This window comes from Callospermophilus lateralis, chromosome 13 (genome assembly GCF_048772815.1).
Source record: "Callospermophilus lateralis isolate mCalLat2 chromosome 13, mCalLat2.hap1, whole genome shotgun sequence".
Classification (NCBI taxonomy): domain Eukaryota; kingdom Metazoa; phylum Chordata; class Mammalia; order Rodentia; family Sciuridae; genus Callospermophilus; species Callospermophilus lateralis.
Window position 1 is genome coordinate 66,298,114 of NC_135317.1, and position 20,382 is coordinate 66,318,495.

At 36.4% G+C, this 20,382-nt stretch overlaps 1 non-coding gene across 1 annotated transcript; it reads right to left on the reverse strand.

The window, feature by feature from the left end:
- Nucleotides 1–5,692: 5,692 nt before the first annotated feature.
- On the reverse strand, nt 5,693–5,771 carry Trnam-cau (transfer RNA methionine (anticodon CAU)). The gene has a single exon. It is a non-coding gene; the product is annotated as a tRNA-Met (tRNA).
- Nucleotides 5,772–20,382: the final 14,611 nt, after the last annotated feature.

The window sequence follows — 20,382 nt, forward strand, 5'->3', positions numbered from 1 at the left end:
GATCCAAAAGGAACAATACTGTAGTCTCTGAAGATGTGAATGGTAGAGAACTTGGTAAAGGACATTATCCTCTTCTTTATGTATAATCTGAGGGGAAAGGTGGTGACAGAGAGAGAGAGAGAGAGAAGGTTCACTCTACCTGAGGGCAAGAGGAGATGGGCACAATGGTTCTTCAACATGTGGGGTTCAGCTTTTTCAATGGGACAGATAATGCATTATAAAAGTCTTTTATAAGTAGAAAGCAAAAAAAAAAAAATCTTGATGGACTGAACATTCTCTATACTAGTCATCCTACTGGATCTCAATCTCAGAACAGAACCCCAAGTCAGATTGTAAGATTTCTTATTTAGGAGATTGTGAGAAGCAAGAGTAGAAGTTTCACTTTTATGGTAAAACCAAGTCAGCAGTACTTAAAATTTTTATGTAGCATTAATATAGAAGTTATAAGAGTTAAAGTAATAGTGTTTGGTGACTTCCAGTAGACCTAGAATAAGGCCTGTTTACATCCATTTTTTCCCTACATATGTAGATACAAAGAAACAACTTCAAGTATTTTGAACCTCATCTCACCATACTGTAACATTGACCAGCCTCTGGTGAAAATTTTTCAAGTGACGTGCAGCATATAGATAATTCCATTTGAAATCCTAAGGCTAGCCAAGGCAGGTTGAGTCCTCATCTGACACCTTAGCCCTCTTGCTTCTTGTTCCTTCATTTGATTTGCCTTTTATGTCTCTCTCTTGTTACTAGTTAGTTCACCAGATTGAAAGTGTGGATTTCTCTTATATCTTGTCATTTCTTGCCCACTTTTATTTTTCCAGTGCTCTGAAATGGTAAATAAAGAAGTAGTAAAGAGAAAGAAAAAGGAAGAGATCATCGTCAAAATTCCTAGCCTAGCAACCTGGACATTATGCAATTTTTAATTGGGTTTAAAAGTATTTTTAAGTTATATGTTACTATGTAAAAGCAGATTTTAAAATTTTTATGTCTAGTAGTCTATTGGTGATTCCATTGACCATACATATTATTTATTTGCATGTAAATATTTTATTTTCATATTTTTATTACCATGTTATAGTTATATACAATAATACAGTTCATTTTGACATATCCAAAAATGCATATAACACAATTTGCTCCATTTCAATCCCCAATACTGCCTTCCCTCCCTCCTTCATCCCCCTGATCCCCTTTCTCTACTGATCTTCCTTCTATTTATTTATTATTGTTTCAATTGTTGCATTATAGTTACACCTAAGTAGAATTCATTGTGATATATTCATATGTTCACATACCATAAATTGGTCAATTTCATTCCACAGTTTCTCCTCTTTCTCACCACCCTCCCATTCCCTCCATCCCCTTCATGTACTCCACTGTTCTTCCTGATATTTTCATGAGATCCTCCTTTTTATATTCCTTACCTCTCTGTAGCCTCTGCATATGAGAAAAAAAAAATTCAACCTTGACTTTCTGAGACTGGATTATTTCACCTACCATGATGTTCTCCAGTTCCATCCATTTACCAGCAAATGACATAATTTCATTTTTCTTTATGGCTGAGTAGAACTCCATTGTGTATATATACCACATTTTCTATATCCATTCATTTATCAACAGACAGCTAGCTTAGTTCCATAACTTGGTGACTGTGAACTGTGCTGCTATAAACATTGAAGTGCAGGTGTCAATATAATATGTTGATTTCAACCTATTTGGATAGAGATCGAGGAGTGAAATAACAGGGTTATATGGTGGTTCCATTCCCAATCTTTTTGAGAAATCTCCATACTGCTATCCAAAGTATTAAAGATTTTTTTTTCAATAGGTTCAGACAAAGGTTCAAAGTTGAGAGTTCCCATATTTGCCCCGTTTTCGCACATACACAAGCTCTCTAACTACTAGCATTCCCCACCATAATGATGCAATTGATACAACTGATATAAATCCTCTGTGCTCTGTCTACTTAACCTTCCTTCTCCCCACAACCTTTGACAATCTCTGATATTTTTACTGTCTCCATAGTTTTGCCTTTTTCAGAATGTCATATAGTTGGAATCATACAGTGTGTAGCCTTTTTAGATTGGTATCTTTCATTCATTAGTATGCATTTAAGTTTCTTACACATCTTGGCATGGCTTGATCATTTAATTTTATCACTAAATGGCATTCCATTGTATGGATGAACCATGGTTTAGTTATCCATTCAACTACTAAAGGACATTTTTGTTTTTCAAGTTTTGGCAATTATGAATAAAGCTACTACAAATGTCCATGTTCAGGTTTCATGTCACCATCAGTTTTCAACTTCTCTGGGTACAGTATATACCAATGAGCACTATTTCTGGATCACTTGGTGAGAGTATGTTTAGTTCTGTAAGAAACTATCAGATTTCCTTCCATAGTGGCTGCACCAGTATGTGTTAGACCAGTAATGAATCAGAGCTCCTGTTGGCTTGCATTTGGTGTGGTCAGTGTTTATAGTTTGTTCATTATAATAGGTATATGGTAGTATCTCATCATATTACTCTACATTTCCATGGTGACATATAATATGAAATATTTTTATATGCTTATTTGCTATCTTTGCTGGGGCATATGTTAAGGTGTTGGTTCATTTTTAAATCAGGCTGCTGCCATGAGTATTTATTAATTTATCAGTAAACATGTGAATTGAAAAGCCAGAAGATACATTAATTTGTCACCTTGTCATTGAGGCTGAAGATTTCCGACCACACCTCTCCCTCCTAGAGATTGAGGAAAAGGAGTTTCCTCAATAACTCTACCACCAATAATTACTATGTTAGATTCCTTCTGGTAAGAGCCAGAGAAAAACAGAACTTATTCATATGTGAAAATTTAGGGGAATAGAGATTTATTATGGCTTCAGCCAGATGCTGGTCTTCTTTTTATTTTAAACATGAGACAAATTATTTTTCTAAGTTCTCTTAGCTGGTAACTTTTATGAACCATTGAGGGTCTGATATTTTACCTATTTGTATGCTATGAAATTTGGTTGCTCATGGGTCCTGGCAGAAGACAAGAGATACCAAGATCAGAGACAAAGAGCTCTATTACTTATGGTAAAAGAAGGAGTCAGTGAATTAGAATTTCTAATTTTCATAAGGCAACATCAGGTGGGAAGGGATCATCTGCACATAAAGAGGGTGATAATACAGGACTTTCGAGCTCCAAAAGCTGCCCTTTGCTCTGAAGGAAGACTAAATCACTCTTTTCAAAGACTATTCACTGTACAAATATCATGAGAAGAGAAGATAGCATGCAGCAAAGGTGGCAAGTGCTTATCTTCAATGATATGTAGACATGAAACCAGCATGTGGGGAATTGTCTCCCAACAGTGATCATCCAGAAGTGTGAAATTATTAACCTTTTATCTAGAAAACAGTTTTATTAGAATGGTTTTCAGGCTCATATGGACAGGCCCGCCTGTATAACTGTTAAGATGGTAGCGAGTTCCCTGGTATTAAATCATTCTTGCATGGACTCCAAGACAGATCTTCTTTCAAACAAATTCGTGTGCCATTGTAGGATGTATAAAGGGGAGAAGTTATGCACTATTGAAATATAAGTGGGGAAAGCAGTTTTAATTTTCTTGCTGGCGCTATTATCTTTTAAGTCCTAATAATCTCTCTCATGCTCAGGCCATGAGCCTATAAATCTGTACAAGTTCAATTAGCAATGCGGGAGAAGTTTCCCTCAACAGTGCAAGACACTGATAAAAGCAAACAATACAATTCTAGCATGCTGCTTATTAAGAAGGGAGACACCCACACAGCGACGACAGACTGAAAGCCTTTTTATTTTGATGGTACTATTTCACTGTCTATCATAAACTTAGCGAAGCAGGCTTTCTCTATTCTGCTTTCCTTTTATTGGATATAAATCACCTCTGACAGGAAGTTTTATGCCTAAATCCGTTTACTGTCCTTGTTGGTAGTCTTTAAATTAATATTTATAAGCCGAAAGAGGGCTAAAAGGATGCAGCAGTAAAATAGCTAAATGCTTCAGTTGGGCCTGAACTGATTTCTACCTCCTTGACCATTGACATTTTTTAATTACTCCTGACCCAAGCGTCCATTGTCAATGCCATCCCTGGGCCCACAAATCACTGGCTTCTGTGGAATTGTGGCAGACAAAATAGGAGTTCAGAGGGTTTAGCCTCTATACCACCTGTGATTTTTGAAAAGCTTTAGTAGGCAAGGATAGAGATAGGAGAAAAGAAAATGAAAATTACAAAGGCATTAAGCAGTGACTAGAAAACAATGGCTTAGGAATTGTTACAGTTGAAATAATAGAATGTTGGATCTTTTTAAATTCCATAAAAATGTACATTTTCTAAAACTATCACCCAATCAAAAATTAAACCAATTCATTACTGAATTTTAATATACAGCATTAACCTCACACCATGGAGCAGACAATATTGGTTCCGTGATTACATTCTTTATTGTTGCCTTCTGTTAGCCATTCCTATTATTTGAGCCACTTGAAACCTTATAAGAAAGTCTCAAGTTTTTAATATAAGCTTTAGCACATATCTAAAACTTGTATTAAAAACAAAGCATTACAGCAAGATAAACATCTATACATTTAAGTTCTCTATGATTACTTACTTTTCCTCCCAAAATAAATATACAGTGGTCCCTCCAAATCTGTGGGTTCTGTATTCATGGATCCAACCAACCACAGACCAAAAGTATTCGGAAAAAAATTGCATTCATATTAAACACGTAGTATTTCTTTTTCCTAATTCCTAAATAATAGAGTCTAGCACCCAGCATTTGCTTTGTATTAGCTATAATAAATAATCTAGAGATGATTTAAAGTGTGCAGGAGGATATGTATATGTTATATGCTAACACTATACCATTTTATATAAGGGACCTGATTATCTGAGGTTTTTAGTATCTAAGGGAGGTCCTAGAACCAATCTATGTGTACCAAGGGATGAACATATCTTTCTATGTGTTTGTTGAATCTCTTAGAATTCTACTTTTCCTCTTTCTTTATAATCACCTTCGTAGGATTACATCTGTTCTTGTGAAAGCTGTTATATATGACTCGTGCTCCAAGTGTACCTCTCCAGAGCATTCAAGTCTACAACTTGCTTTTCTTCAGTCCTCTTCCTCTAGCTGCAGTTAGGCCAGGAACATAACAAGTATGAAAAATTGAACTCATTGTCTTTCTCTGAATAACTTCTACTTAATATCTTTTCCATTTCTGATAATGGCAATAATATGCCATTTCCTACTTGCCCTATGAATTGTTCTTGCTGTCTTGCATCCAGTAAGTTACGTACCAACCATTTCTTATATGGTGTCTCCCAATGTATCAGTCAGGGATTTGGACTATAAGTAAAAAAAGGGAAATCTAGCATTATCTTAAAATGGGATCCATTGAAAGAACATAGGCAGCTCCAAGAGCTGATGGATGGATGGCAAGAGACAAGGACACTTGACTTTGCAGCAGAATAAGTCAGATCCTTTCTCATTTGTTGTACTCAATAATCTCACCCGCAACTCACTCCACATTACTTTTATTGCCTATTCAAGATCAAAGTCTGAGGAGACAATATTCTATTGTTAAATTGAAATATCTCTCATACTACCTTCCCCTCCAATTTCCTGTCTCTAGGGAGAAAGCAAGAAGCAGACCCTTTGTCCCCTTCTTTTTGTGGTGCTGGGGATTGAACCCAGGACCTTGTGCATATGAGGCAAGCACTCTACCAACTGAGCTATGTCCCCACCCCACTAACTGGACCCTTTTTTATTCTATAGTAGGAGATGGAGAGACAGGCACTGGTGCACTGAGACCACAAACAATGAGAGACTCCCTCAAAAGGGATATCAAAATTCATTGACCAGAGTGGTCATAAAAATAACAACTAATTTCCACTAACTGCAAATTTTATCTTTCTGACAATTTCCTCAACATATCTCTAATGTAGACCTCTGTCTGCCACTGTGTTCTTTGTTACTGTGTTGGCCATTCACATGGTCTTCCTATGTATAGAACTATCCATGTCTACTTTAAATATCTTAAACTTCTAAAATTAGTGGTGCCAAATATGTTCTCAAATTTAAAGATATTTCCTGCTCATGGGCTTGTCGGCCCAAATCTAAGCAGCCTATTGTTATTTCTCAAGTCCTCTTTCTTATTTCATTGTGAACACGAACCTTCAACATGTTTTAAAATTTTCTTATTGCTTCCACATCTTTACAACTCACTCACTATTTTGTCTCCATTTGCTTCTGAACTTACTTTTTTCCTTGAGACCATGCAAAACATATTAATCCATTGATAAATCAATCCACCAATTAATCATTGTTTCCAAGGTTGTCTCTCACCAAATCTCAACCTTGTTTGTGTGACCCACTCATAACCAATATCCCTTTATACTTATATATGAAGTAGATCAGTAAGCTATACAAGAAGGATTATACAGCAAGCTTTGAGAGGAAATGGATTGTTCCTGTTGTAGACTAATCATATAGCAGGACCATCGTAGTGTTTCTTATTTCATCTCCCTTCCAGTACCTGCTTCTCTGAGGCAACTACTTTCAATTCTTATGGGTGTTTCTATGTGTGCATGTGTGTGTGTGTTTCAGTATATTTCTAAATAACCTGTTTTCTTGACTATTCATTTTTTCAGTTTTTTATTGATTTAAAAAAATAATTGACAGAGGAATGCATTACAATTCTTAATACATATGTACAGCACAATTTTCATATCTCTGGTTGTATATAAAGTTTGTTGAAATCTATTCGTGTCTTCATAGATATATTTTGGATAATGATGTCTATCACATTCTACCATTCTTGCTAATCCCCTGCCCCCTCCTTTTTTCTTCCACCCCTCTGCCCTATCTAGAATTCATCTATTCATTCCATGCTCCCCCTCCCTACCCCACTATGAATCAGCCTCCTTATATCAGAGAAAACATTTGGCATTTGTTTTTGTTTTTTGGAGGGATTGGCTAACTTCATTTAGCATTATCTTCTCCAAATCCATCCATTTACCTGCAAATACCATGATTTTATTCTCTTTTATTGCTGAGTAAAATTCTATTTTGTGTGTGTGTGTATGTGTGTGTGTGTGTGTGTGTGTGTGTGTATATATATATATATATATATATATATATATATATATATATATATCAATCACATTTTTTTTATCCATTCATCCACTGAAGGGCATCTAGGTTGGCTCCACAGTTTAACTATTGTGAATTGTGCTGCTATAAACATTGATGTGGCTGTGTCCCTGTAGTATGCTGTTTTTAAGTCTTTTGGGTATACTGAAGAGAGGGATAGCTGGGTCAAATGGTGGTTCCATTCCCAGATTTCCAGGGAATCTCCATACTGCTTTCCATATTGGCTGCCCCAATTTGCAGTCCCACCAGAAATGTATGAGTGTACCTTTTTCCCCACATCCTCACCAACACTTATTGTTCTTTGTCTTCATAATAGCTGCCATTCTGACTGGAGTGAGATGAAATCTTAGAGTAGTTTTGATTTGTATTTCTCTAATTGCTAGAGATGATGAACATATTTTTTGGTTGATTGTATATCCTCTTTTGAGAAGTGTCAGTTCAGGTCCTTGGCCCATTTGTTGATTGGGTTATTTGTTTTTTGGTGTTTAGCTTTTTGAGTTCTTTATATACCTTAAAGATTAGTGCTCTATCTGATGTGTGAGGGGTAAAAATTTGTTCCCAGGGTATGGGCTCTCTGTTCACCTCACAGATTGTTTCTTTTGCTGAGAAGAAACTTTTTAGTTTAATTCCATCCCATTTATTGATTCTTGGTTTTAATTCTTATGCTATAGGAGTCTTATTAAGGAAGTTGGGGCCTAATCCCACATGATGAAGATTAGGGCCTATTTTTTCTTCTATTAGACACAGGATCTCTGGTTTAATTCCAAGGTCCATGATGCACTTTGAGTTGAGTTTTGTGCATGGTGAGAGACAGAGATTTAATTTCATTTTGTTACATATGGATTTCCAGTTTTCCCTGCACCATTTGTTGAAGATGCTATCTTTTCTCCAGTGCATGTTTTTGGTACCCTTGTCTAATATAAGATAATTTTAATTTTGTGGGTTAGTCTTTGTGTTCTCTATTCTGTACCATTGGTCTGCCAGTCTGTTTTGGTGCCAATACCATGCTGCTTTTGTTACTATTGCTCTGTAGTATAGTTTAAGATCTGGTATAGTTATGCCACCTGCTTCACTCTTCCTGCTAAGGATTTTTTTTAGCTATTTGGGTTTCTTATTTTTCCAGATGAATTTTATGATTGCTTTTTCTATTTCTATGAAGAATGCCATTGGGATTTTGATTGGAATTGCAGAATTTGGTAGTATGGTCATTTGGTAATATTAATTCTGCCTATTCAAGAGCAAGATAGATCTTTCCATTTTCTAAGGTCTTCTTTGAATTCTTTCTTTAGGGTTCTGTAGTTTTCATTGTATAGATCTTTTACCTCATTGGTTGATTCCCAAGTATCTTGTTTTTTTGAGATTATTGTAAATAGAGTAGTTTTCCTCATTTCCTTCTCAGAGAATTTGTCACTGATATACAGAAATGCCTTTGATTCATGGGTGTTGATTTTTATATCCTGCTACTTTGCTGAATTCATTTACTAATTCTAGAAGTTTTCTGGTGGAGCTTTTTGGGTCTTCTAGGTATAGAATCATATCGTCAGCAAATAGTGCTAATTTAAGTTCTTCTTTTTCTATACATATATACATATTCCTTTAATTTCTTTTGTCTGTCTAATTGCTCTGGACAGTGTTTCAAGAACTATGTTGAATACTTATGGCTTTCTATGGGAAGAGTACATTTACCTCAATTATAAGGGATAAATCCTTTTAAAACCCTCCTTTTCACCCCATCTTTCCAAAATACTACTGATCAGTTATACCACTGATTTTACCTGAGGCATTACTATTGGAATAGTATGTATGGCTGATTCACAATGGAAAGAAGTTATATTTTCTTTTTTCCACCATCTTTTTTCCTGAAGTTGACTACCTGTTTTTTTTTTGTTGTTGTTGTTGTTTGTTTGTTTGTTTGTTTTTAAGGAGCTTACACTTTATGAACCAGACATCAATGAACCCCCAAATTTGCCAAAATATTTCTGTAAGTTCTTTCAATACTGTCAGCCATAGAAGACAATCTGTGTTTCCTTCCGTCATGCCTTCCTGCAGCACCCTGACTTCCTGCTCTGCTTGTTAGGTTAGTTCTCTATGCCATCACCCAAACGGTACTTTGAACTGAATTTTACCATAATTCTATAAACTCTTCTCCTCTCTCATGAGTTGAAATGCTTGTCTTCTAGATCCTATGCCTTTCTCTTTCTTGCCTTAGTCTCTTGTTTTCAGAGAGCACATACTTTGTTTTCTGTGGGAACAGAATATGGGAGGTAAATCTTGTTTTTAATTACTGCATGTATACAATGTTTTTCTTTATTATCACACTTGATTAATAGTTTAGCTAGGAACACAATTAGAGGTTGGAAAGCATCATCTCTTAGAATTTTGAGGACATTTTTCCTTTGTTTTCTAGTTTCTAGTATAGATGTTGAAGAATTGTGACATCCTGACTCCCAATATTCTATATTTCACCTGTTTTAGCTTTTTATTTATATCTCTTGGAAAGTTTTAAGATCTCTTTACCCCTAGAGTATTGAAATGTGTATATGACATGACTTGGGGTGGATCTTTCTTTATTCATTGTGCTATGGATGAATAGGACTATCAGAACTCATATTGTTAAATTAAACATTCAATTCCTAAACTTCATATTACTTATTGGCTACACCTGACAGTTGGTCATTAGCTTTTCTTCACTTTTCTTTTCCCCTCCTAACTCACTAGTCACTCTTTTGCAATCTCCTTTACTTGCTCTTCTATATTTTGCATAACTGTCAATTTGATATATTCCAGAGTACAGTCTTTAGACTTCTTTTTGTTTTCCTCCTCTACAGAAGACCTTCTCCATATTGTCTCTTTTCATATGCCACATATAAACCCCGGACCAAGATATTCAACAGCATCCTCAATATCTTCTCTTGGGTAGCTGATAGGCACCTTAAATACCAGATATGTTGCTTCCTTAGGGCCTTTACTACCTAGAGATTTCCTTATCTTTATCTTATATTTGTTCTGCCCATTTTCTTTTGTTTAATTCTCTGTTATTTATAGGAGATTTTTTCCCTTTCTTTTAAAAAGCTCCCTGTTCATTTTTGTGTTTTCAGTTACTCATCTTGGGATGATAACAATAGCTTGTTTTTTTTTTTTTTTAATATTTCAATCTGTGTATCAGTTTTATCAGTTCCTTGCCTTGGTTCTCTTCTTTGTACTTTCCTTGCAATTTGTCTCTGCTTTTCCTGGTAGAAAATTTCCTCAGGTGCCTGCTGATATTTAACTGTCTGTTTATCATTCAGAGTGATCCACTGGAAATATTGTTGGGGGTCTTGTGTTTTTGTGGGGGGGCTTGTGACTGATGGGCCTTATAGTAGGGTGAACAGTGAGAACCAGGCCATTTCACAAAGGATCCTTGATAAAAGACTCCAACTTTTTGTTTTTTCTTGTTGGATTTCTCATGGTCCTCAAATTTCCTATCTAATAGACAGAATTCAGCATTTTGATTTTCAAGCAAGGGGGAGTTGGAGCCTCAATATTCACTTAATGTTTCAATTTTAGTAAGAACATTCATCCTTGCCTTACAGACTAGTGTTTGAGAATATAGAAGCTCTCTGTGTGGGTTTTTCCAGAGAGCAGTACTCACCTCTTCTTCTGAGTTTGGGGAAAGGTTGCTTCCTGGTTGGGAGAAGAGGTTCTTCTTAAGGAAAATTTCTATATTCCTATTTTATTCACTTCTGCCCACTCCCTTGAATTACTTGTTCCCTTTAATTCCTGAGGCAGGGTTCAAGGTAAAATCAATCTGTCTCTTAGCTTTCCTCATGCAGGCTCGGGTTTCACCTTTTTTTGGGTCTGCCAAGTCCATGGTCACTTCTCTATTCATTTTCCATTTCCTAAAATATTGATTACTGGATCCTCCCAAACCTCCTCTCTCACTTTCTTTGTTTTTGCAGATTTATGTCTTTCTTTCTTCATTGTCAGTTTAGTATAGTTTCAGAAGGAGGCTGAAATAAACAGGTGTGTTTATATAATAGATCTTCTTTTATTACATTTTTTGACTTGGGAAACATAGGAACTAAATCTGCTAAGTAATATGCATCATCCTTCTGCGTAATGTTGTTTTTTGTCAAATGCAAACTGTGATGTGAAATAATGAGATTGGCTTTCTGATGTGCCTCATATCCACCTCGAAAGGCAATTTAAAAAAAATCAGTGTCAAAATGTTTTGAGCAATGGCTGCCTACTTAGGATAAGAATCTAACCTTCTAAGGGACTGTGTTGTAGGGGACAACACTCCTTAACATATTTTAATGCTGGTTTTGTATGAAAATCGAACTTTTACTACTTCAGATGATACTTTAAGACTACCCTTCAGCTGTTTTCTTCAGTGTGCTCTGTCAGTAAAATTATTAACTTGGCTGGGGAACTGTGATTCTCCCAGAGTTGGTCAATTGTCAGACCACCTTTATCAAAACCACCAGGGAAATTAGTAAAAAATGTACTCTCTTGAGTCTCAACCCAGGCCAACTGAATCCGAATATCTAGAAGGTTAGGTCTGGAATTAGATTTTACACAAGCATCCCAAGTGAGTTTTATGCATAGTAAAGTCTGACACCTACTGTTTTAATTTTCACAGGTGATTTGTTGTAGCCCACTCACCTACGTGGGGTCCAGAACAAGAGAACAAATGGAAACTCACATGCCCTATGTCTAAATATTTGGAAGTTAAGAATCAACCTAAAAATATGGGGGTTGTGCCTCAGTGGCAGAGCGCTTGCCTTGCATGTGTGTGGCACTGGGTTCGATTCTCAGCACCACATATAAAAAAATGAACAAAATAAAGGTCTATCAGCATCTTAAAAAAACATTAAAAAAAGCAATCTGTTCCATTCTCATACTTTCACAGATATCCTTTCATAACATCATGGAAGGACAATTTCAAATGCAGCATCTTTTAGACTCAGCTTTCTTGAAGTTCCAACCATGATATGAAGAGCACTGACTGCTGCCCCTGCCCCCAGCCTGCGGCCTGACTCTCTTCTCTTCCCATCACAACCCAGACTCACTGTGAGCAAGGGGTGCTTCAGCCCTTGTGTCCGAGCTCCACACATGACAGCACAAACAGCACAGCACCTCTTGGACCCAAGGGTGTAAGGTTCCCTTGCTCTGGGAAGGAGGGATGGACAGGGCCTAAAAATAGACTCAATATAACTGTTCAGGCAGAGAATTCTGCCTTTGGTGCTTGGATCATGGTCTAGAGGGAGAGCTTGGAACTCCGGGTGGCCCCATGATAGGGCAAATGGGGGTTCAGGCATTTTTGTGTAGTCAGATAAAGGGGAGAGGAAGAGAGTTTTGCCAAAATCTAAGATTGCCAACGCTCTTGCATGCCTGGAACAATATTTGATGGTACTCAATATCTAATTCAATATAATAAAATGAGATACAATTTGATTTGTTTTATCCTGCTAAATGATTTTTAAAGCATTACAGTTTTAAGCCTCAGTGAGGCCTGCTTTTGTTTTAATCTCTACAGGGAAAGAAGCAGAGTAAAACAAACTCCCAGCCCCAACTTACTCATGTGTGTCGCCAAGAACAGTCACTGGCTCTTTTGATCTTTATTTAGCCTACCAGGATAGATGGCTCAGGGTGTCTAGAAAAACCATCAAGACTCAGTTCCTGGGAAAGGCCCTGCATTCCTTGAACCTGTGTGAACACCCTTCTGACAGTGAATCCACACATACTGATGAATGAGGATTGGTTTCAGAACACTCCAGCTTTGTGAGAACCTGAATGATTTTTCAGATTTGATTCAGCTTATTTGCATTTCTGCAGCTTATAAATTCTAGCCAGGGAAAGCATTAAGCAAGTCTTACTGCCTGAGCAGAGAGCAGATTTAGAAGAGTCATCCTCATCCAGGGATTCTAGCCCAAGGATTGCTATACTGCTTTCAGAGTGAGAACAGACAAAATTTTGCTTGGTGGTGGCCTGGAGATGACCTGGATAACAGCCACAGGAATCTCCCTGGGATGCCTGGCTCCTCTAGATTCCCCTGGGTGATGGCATAGTGCAAGCTAAAAGAGAAGCCTTCGGTTATTTTCCACCTCTACCTGTGATCAGGGTCCCCATCATCAGTGTCAACTCATTTCAGGTTGCTGCAGTCTTTCCCCATATAGTTTTTCAAGCACTAGTTCAGCAAAGTCTGGGGGAGAAAAACAAGTAAATGAAACAAAACAAAAGCAAACCAAAATGATGCATAGCAACACGAGACAGGACAGCAAAAACACAAACCACTACCCCAAGAATCTGTGCACTGCGTCCTAATGACTGAGCATTCACTCTGAGGCCAACCAATAACCATTGGGCTTTATGATGGAAACAACCAGGCAGTATTACTTCTGGCTTTGAGTCCAAGAGACCAGGATTCAAATTCTAGTCTCCGCCTCACGAGTTAGATAACTTTGGGGAAAAAAAAAATCTAAACACCCAAAGCTTCTATCTCCTCTTCTGTCAAATGCCAAATATATAATATTATGCAGAAGGGGTTGTTGAATACTAAACAAAGCAGAACAATAAATGAGCTCCCAAAGATCAGGGGATTTTTCCTGTTTGCCAACTACTTATAATTCCACAACTTTGATGGGTACATAGCAAGTGCTTGATAAATATTTGTTCCATAAATGAGTATATAAAAGTAACTAGTAGTCATAATACTAGTCATAGCTAGTAGCATAATCAATATTCAAAAAGTCATAACTAGTAGCATAATCAATATTCAAAAAGCTTTATAATGACAATATTATCTATTTTTTATAACCTTCATAGATCAGTACCTTGAATCTTTTAAGAGTTCAGTCATCCTTGTTGCTTGCAAATAATGACATCAAGATTCAATATAGGGGGCTGGGGATGGGGCTCAAGCGGTAGTGCGCTCGCCTGGCATGCGTGCGGCCCGGGTTCGATTCTCAGCACCACATACAAACAAAGATGTTGTGTCCGCCGATAACTAAAAAATAAATAATAAAATTCTCTCTCTCTCTCTCTCTCTCTTTAAAAAAAAAGATTCAATATAGGTGAAAGTGCAACTGAGTCATAACTTTACATAATTTTCATTTGAACTACAAATCTTGAGTCTGGCTCATATATAGATTTTGAGAAATTTTATCAGAAATTTTCTTTCTTTCTTTCTCTCAGTGTAAGTTTAGTAATTATATTTTATTATCATTTATATACTGAACATTTATCATTTATATACTTGTACCTTACTTGCACATATACAGAGTGAAAGACTGTGAATCAGATTATAATTTTCTTCATGGTATGAGAGCAAGACCACAGGGTTTACTCTCTGGTGACTGAATCTCATAGGATGTATCCCTTGCTGTTCATGTGACGTTAGGAAGTCGCTTGAACTTTCTGTCTCGTTACTTTTCATGTGTAGATTGCAATAATAATAACTGTCTTGTATAACTCCCCAAATAACTAGGAAGAAAGGATGAAATATGTGAAATGTAAGTTAGCAGACTTATTGTTTGTTCTACTTCTGAGCAACTGGTATGGAGAAGGGATGAAGGCCATCATGCTCCGTGGTTGAGATATGCTGGGGGTTGAAGGAGACAAGTCCCTTTTGATAATGAAGCTTTGTGACATTGAAAAGTGGCTTTGATGAACAGGCCATTTGGGCAGTTGTTTAAAAGGGAGACAATGTTTGAGGCCGTCCAGAGGCCAAAAAGTAAATTACCAATAATAAGCTTTGGAGATACCTAAGGGAACAAGGTCTTTTTTGTGTGGCTAACTGGGACTCCATGGTGCCTCAAACCCTACCCCAGTTGCCTCACTTAATCCCTTCTGCACATCTACCTGTCTTCCTATCCAGTCTAGCCCCCAGTGTTGTCACTAAAAGACTTAACATTTATTTAGGACCTACCAGGGTTAGGTGCTATATTAGATTGGTAGGGCTTTCACACGGTAGTAGGTACCACGGCATGAGTAGCTTAAACAATAGAAATCCATTTTGTTTCACAGAAGCCAGACATCTGATATCTAGGTGCCAGTGGGTGGGTTTCTTCTGAAACTTTTTGGCTTGAAACTTCTATGCTCATTTTCTCCTCCCTCTGCTTCCCCTGTGCTATGTTTATATCCTCCTCTCACTGTATCAGAACACCAGTCACAGTGGCTTAGAGTCCATCTTAAGGACCTCTTAAAAAAAAAAAAAAATATATATATATATATATATATATATATATTGTTTGTTTGTTTCCAATGGACCTTTATTTTATTTATTTATATACAGTACTGAGAATCAAACCCAGTGCCTCACACCACTGAGCCACAACCCCAGCCCCTCCTAAGGACCTCTTTTGCCTTAATCACCTCTTTAAAGACTCTGTCTTATTTAGAAGCTAAGGCATGCAGAGAATGAATTAGTTGTTCACAGTCACACAAAGTTTCTAAATGCTGGATTCAGATCACTTGGACTCCACTGCTTTGTGCTAGTAATTGGCAAAGAAAGTCTCTACTATATTCAAGGCATTGGCTATATAGATTGAAGAGCATTCATATAAATAAAGATCCCTTGGATTTTCTAGGAACATTTTCAAGGATATGCTCTGATTTCTGTCCCTGAGCTAAGCAGGATTAGAGTCTGTCACTGATTTGCTTTCCCTTCAAGTCTCTACCTGTGAATGTGATCACTCTGTCTTAACCTTTCTCTGCCACCCAGGTCCTAACCTAAATTTTCTGTTGTGTTAGCAAAACAACTTGAAATTTCTTTTCTTTTCCTTTCTCCCCCCTCCCCCCCCCTCCCTCCTTCCTTCCTTCCTTCCTTCCTTCCTTCCTTCCTACCAGGTACTGAACCCAGGGATGCTTAACCACTGAGCCACATCCCTAGCCCTCTTGATCTCTTATTTTGAGATAGGATCTTGCTAAGTTGCTTAGGGCCTTGTTAAGTTGCTGAGTCTGACTTTGCTCCTCCTGCCTCAGCCTCCTGAGTTGCTGGGATTACAAGCATATGCTGCTGCTCCCAGCTTCTGAAATTTCTTTATGGTAAGTGTTTTTGAGGAATTTATTCTATTTCTTTATTTTATGAACCCCTTTCTATTTCTGTTCTTTATGGAACCTACATTACTATAAATGTTCTCTCTCTTGGTGTAAGTTTAGTAATTCTATTTTAACTTTTTATTTTATTTTTTTATTATTAGTTGTTCAAAACATTACAAAGCTCTTGACATATCATATATCATACATTTGATTCAAGTATCATTTATATGCTGTACATAGCAGGATTGAAAATGCATAAAGACCAAGGCCAGACTTATAACACCCATTAGCATTAAAACTAACATTGGGCAAATAAGAAAGTCAGTCAATGAATGCCAGTAAGCTATAAAATACATGCTAGAGAAACAGTTCTCTCCATCACCTTTTATAGACAGAAGTTGGCCACTGGAAGATGTATAGGTCTAATAAATCAATGGGAAGGAATTCCAAAATAGATAAATCAATACTCCCAGCAGTCAGAGAATCCTACAGGTATACGACAATGACCCATTGAGGCCTTTAAACCTCAGCCAGCAGGCTTAGCCAAGATAGTCTTTAATGACAGATGAACTGAAATGATAAATACATCTGTGGAAGGAGTTTGTATTGTTTGCACTTTCTTCATCACCCTTCTGATAGAGGGAGTATAAACAGGGTTCTTTAGAGAACAGTTCTGTGAGGGATTCCAGTTGTAAATCCATACACCTGGAAAGGATCTCCAAGGAAATAGGCCATTGGCATAAATAGTTTCAGGTGTGACTGTTATACATGATTAGAGTGATTACTGTTTGCATTTTGCAGATGTGCAATCATTCAGTGTTTGATGCAAGTGTATATTAATCCCTCCCTTCTGGAATATAATGTGTTCACATATTTTAAAATACTAACAGCCTGTCACTGGCTATGATACTTTGGAGAAGCTCATCTAGGAAAGTAATGTGATGTGGATAAAGATGTTCATTTCAGTGTTATTTATGATAAAAAGTAGAAAGAGCCACCTAAATATTTATTGCCTAGGAATATGCTTCAATTATATGTTCATAGAAATATTAATATACTTAAATAGATGTGGCCAAGTAAATTTAATTACATGAGAAAATGCTTAGAATCTAACAGAAGATTTTAAAATAGGCTACAAGACAATATTTATATTCATAACATAATCATAATTATCTTTTAAAATGATGCAAATACAAAAGAGGTACCAATTAAAGGATTATCCCTACACAGTCTTCCTGCATATTTCCTCAGGTATTCAATAGAGATCTGAACTAGTTTTAATCAGAAAGCCCCTGTTTTAGAAAGGTTCCTTTCCATTTGTATCAAATTCTCTTCAGAGACTCTATCTTAAAGAGATACTCCAAAACCTTTTTTAAAAAAAATCATTGGCAATAATTATCAATCACATTATTTGATAGTATAAAAATAGAAACTTCTCAATATTTGAAATTAAATTGACCAAGACAGTTAGTTGATTAGAAGAATTCTAATATAGCTATATGATAAAAATTAGGAAGTTGAGAAGGGGATGTAAGTAACTCAATGGTAGAGTACTTGCTGCATGCACAAGCCTTTGGTTTTTATTCCTAGAGTTCCTGCAAATCCCTGCCCACATTTATTAGGAGAAAGCTATTAAAATTACAGTTTTGTGAACTTTAAACAATATAAAAATATGTATTACTGTTAAGAAAAATATTGTATGTTACTTTATATATGCTATAAATATTCATAACTGTAATGACAAATGATATGTGGTTTAGTCTTTGGGTAGAACTATCAATGTACATTTCTTTTCTTGTTCTTCTTTTTTTCCCCCAGCACTGAGGATTGAACCCAGGGCTTTGCACATGCTAGGTAAGGAAGGTCTCTGCCACTGAGCTGCTTCCCAACCCTCATTTCTTCTTCTTATTTTCTTTATTTCTAATTCTATTACAAGCTTTTATGTTTTTATTTCTTTATTTTATATTCTGCTTCAAACTTGTTTAACTAATTTGTGACTGGATGTTAATAAATGAACTGTATTGCATCATTTTAAAGCTATTCTTTGGGTCTTGGTCCACTACTAAGCCTTGACTTTCTTGCATAAATCAGACTCATGATATACTTTGCAAGACTTGTGCTTCATTAACATGTTACAAAAACTTAAAGATGCTTCTAATGCAATCTAATGTAGAATACTTCTAGTCTTACAGTCTTACCCAATCCAGTCTTTTTATGTTGCCATTCCTCCTTCTTGTTGTATGCTTTTAGAGATTTGCCTTCTTGGTTTTCTTGGAAATAACTCTTGTTTTTTTCTTATTGGCATTTAATCAGCCTTCACAATAATTAAGTTATAGTTACAATAGCAAGTACAACTTGCATAACAGAGATCTGGGAACAGACCCAACTGACTCTTTATAAGCATACAACTCAGATTAGGTGATCAGAAATGCTCATGCATATTAAAGAGTAGACAACTCATTTAGCATGGTCATGCATAGAGAGCAATAGCATGTTCAAAAGCAACCGAGCACTAATTTGGCCTCTAAAGTGCAGAATTTGTTGAATAGCCCTTGTGCTAGATGCTAGGGACATAAAGCTGGATAAGGCTCATGCACTATACAGATAGCATGAACAGTGGACACCGTGGCCAGGCTGAAGTCCCCTGTTTCACTCACTCCTCTGTTGAGGAATAGATACTTGAGTATCCTCTGAGAATATTTTGAACCTAAGAATAAAGTTAGAAACACATGACCTTATTAGACATTAGGGAAAGCAAATTAAAACCCAGAGAGATACCATCATGTACCTATTAAGAGAGTTACCATTTAGGAAAAAACTCTAACAGTTTAACAAGAGCTGGTGAGTATGTGTGACTACTAGAATCCCTATATTGCTGGTAAAATGAAAAAAAATGGGATAGCTGCTTTGGAAATCTGGCCTTTTTTATATCAAGTTAAACATATACTTATTATATGTATGACTCAGAAATTTCACTCCTAGATATTTGATGGAGAGAAATAAGAAATAAGAATATAATATGTGGAAACATGTATCTGAATACTTGCAGTGATTTTTAAAATCAACGTAGTTGTTGATCAACTGGCTAGTGGGAAAACAAAATGTGGTATATCCATATGTAGAATTCTATTCTGTTATCAAAAGGAAAGAACTACTAATGCATGAATCTCAAATAAATTATACTAAATGAAAGAGGCTAGAGTCAAAGGTACATATAGTAAGAATTAATTTGTACGATAGTCTGGAAAAGGCAAAAACTAATAATAGAAATCAGATCAGTGGTTACCAGGCCCTTCAATAGGAGATGGGAGGGAGCAAGTGGGGAGGGGAGAGAGAGAGAGAGAGAGAGAGAGAGAGAGAGAGAGAGAGAGAGAGAGAGAGAGAATATGAATCTGCTTCAGCTTCATCTATGAATAAAGTGCTATTTGAACAGATTCTATATTCCCTTTAAAGTTTTAAATGAACCTCAAAGCAGAAGAAGGGACACTAGTCTTATAAATTGGAAAGCAGAGTTACTGTTCAGTCTAGAAACCTAACCTAGTATAGTATACTTTTAGTCTCTTCCTTTAAGACGAAATGTATAGGTCCAGATATTAGAGAATAAATAAGAAGGCTGTGAATTTCTGGGGTTCTTTGGAGAGCTGGGTCTGATAAGTTAAATGTTGACTAAATAAAGGCAAAAAGTTACAGAGTTATTACTAGTCTAGTAGAAAATTTCAAGATTACTTAAAAAATTTAATTTTGCCAGGTGAATTTTAGACATACATTTTTATAGTAGACAAATAATTAACTTTCAAAGTTAAAAATATGATTATTAAAGTAATCTTTAACATATTTTCATCATTAAAAATTCCAAAGACATTGGAATTAGTTCTCTTAATTTCACTAGATGAACTTAATCTTGTTTCACAGGACACTGCTGTTAACTGTAGCATTATAGATTAGCCCTATACATTTGCAAACCTATGTTTGCATGCATGTATTGTCTTATATATCATACATGTGCAATTTTTGGGAGGAGGATGTACTGGGGAATGAACTCAGGGGCACTCAACCACTGAGTCACATCCTTAGCCCTATTTTATTTAGAAACACTGAGTTGCTTAGCGCCTTGCTTTTGCTGAGGCTGGCTTTGAACTCAGGATCCTCCTGCCTCAGCCTCCTGAGCTGCTGAAATTACAGGCAT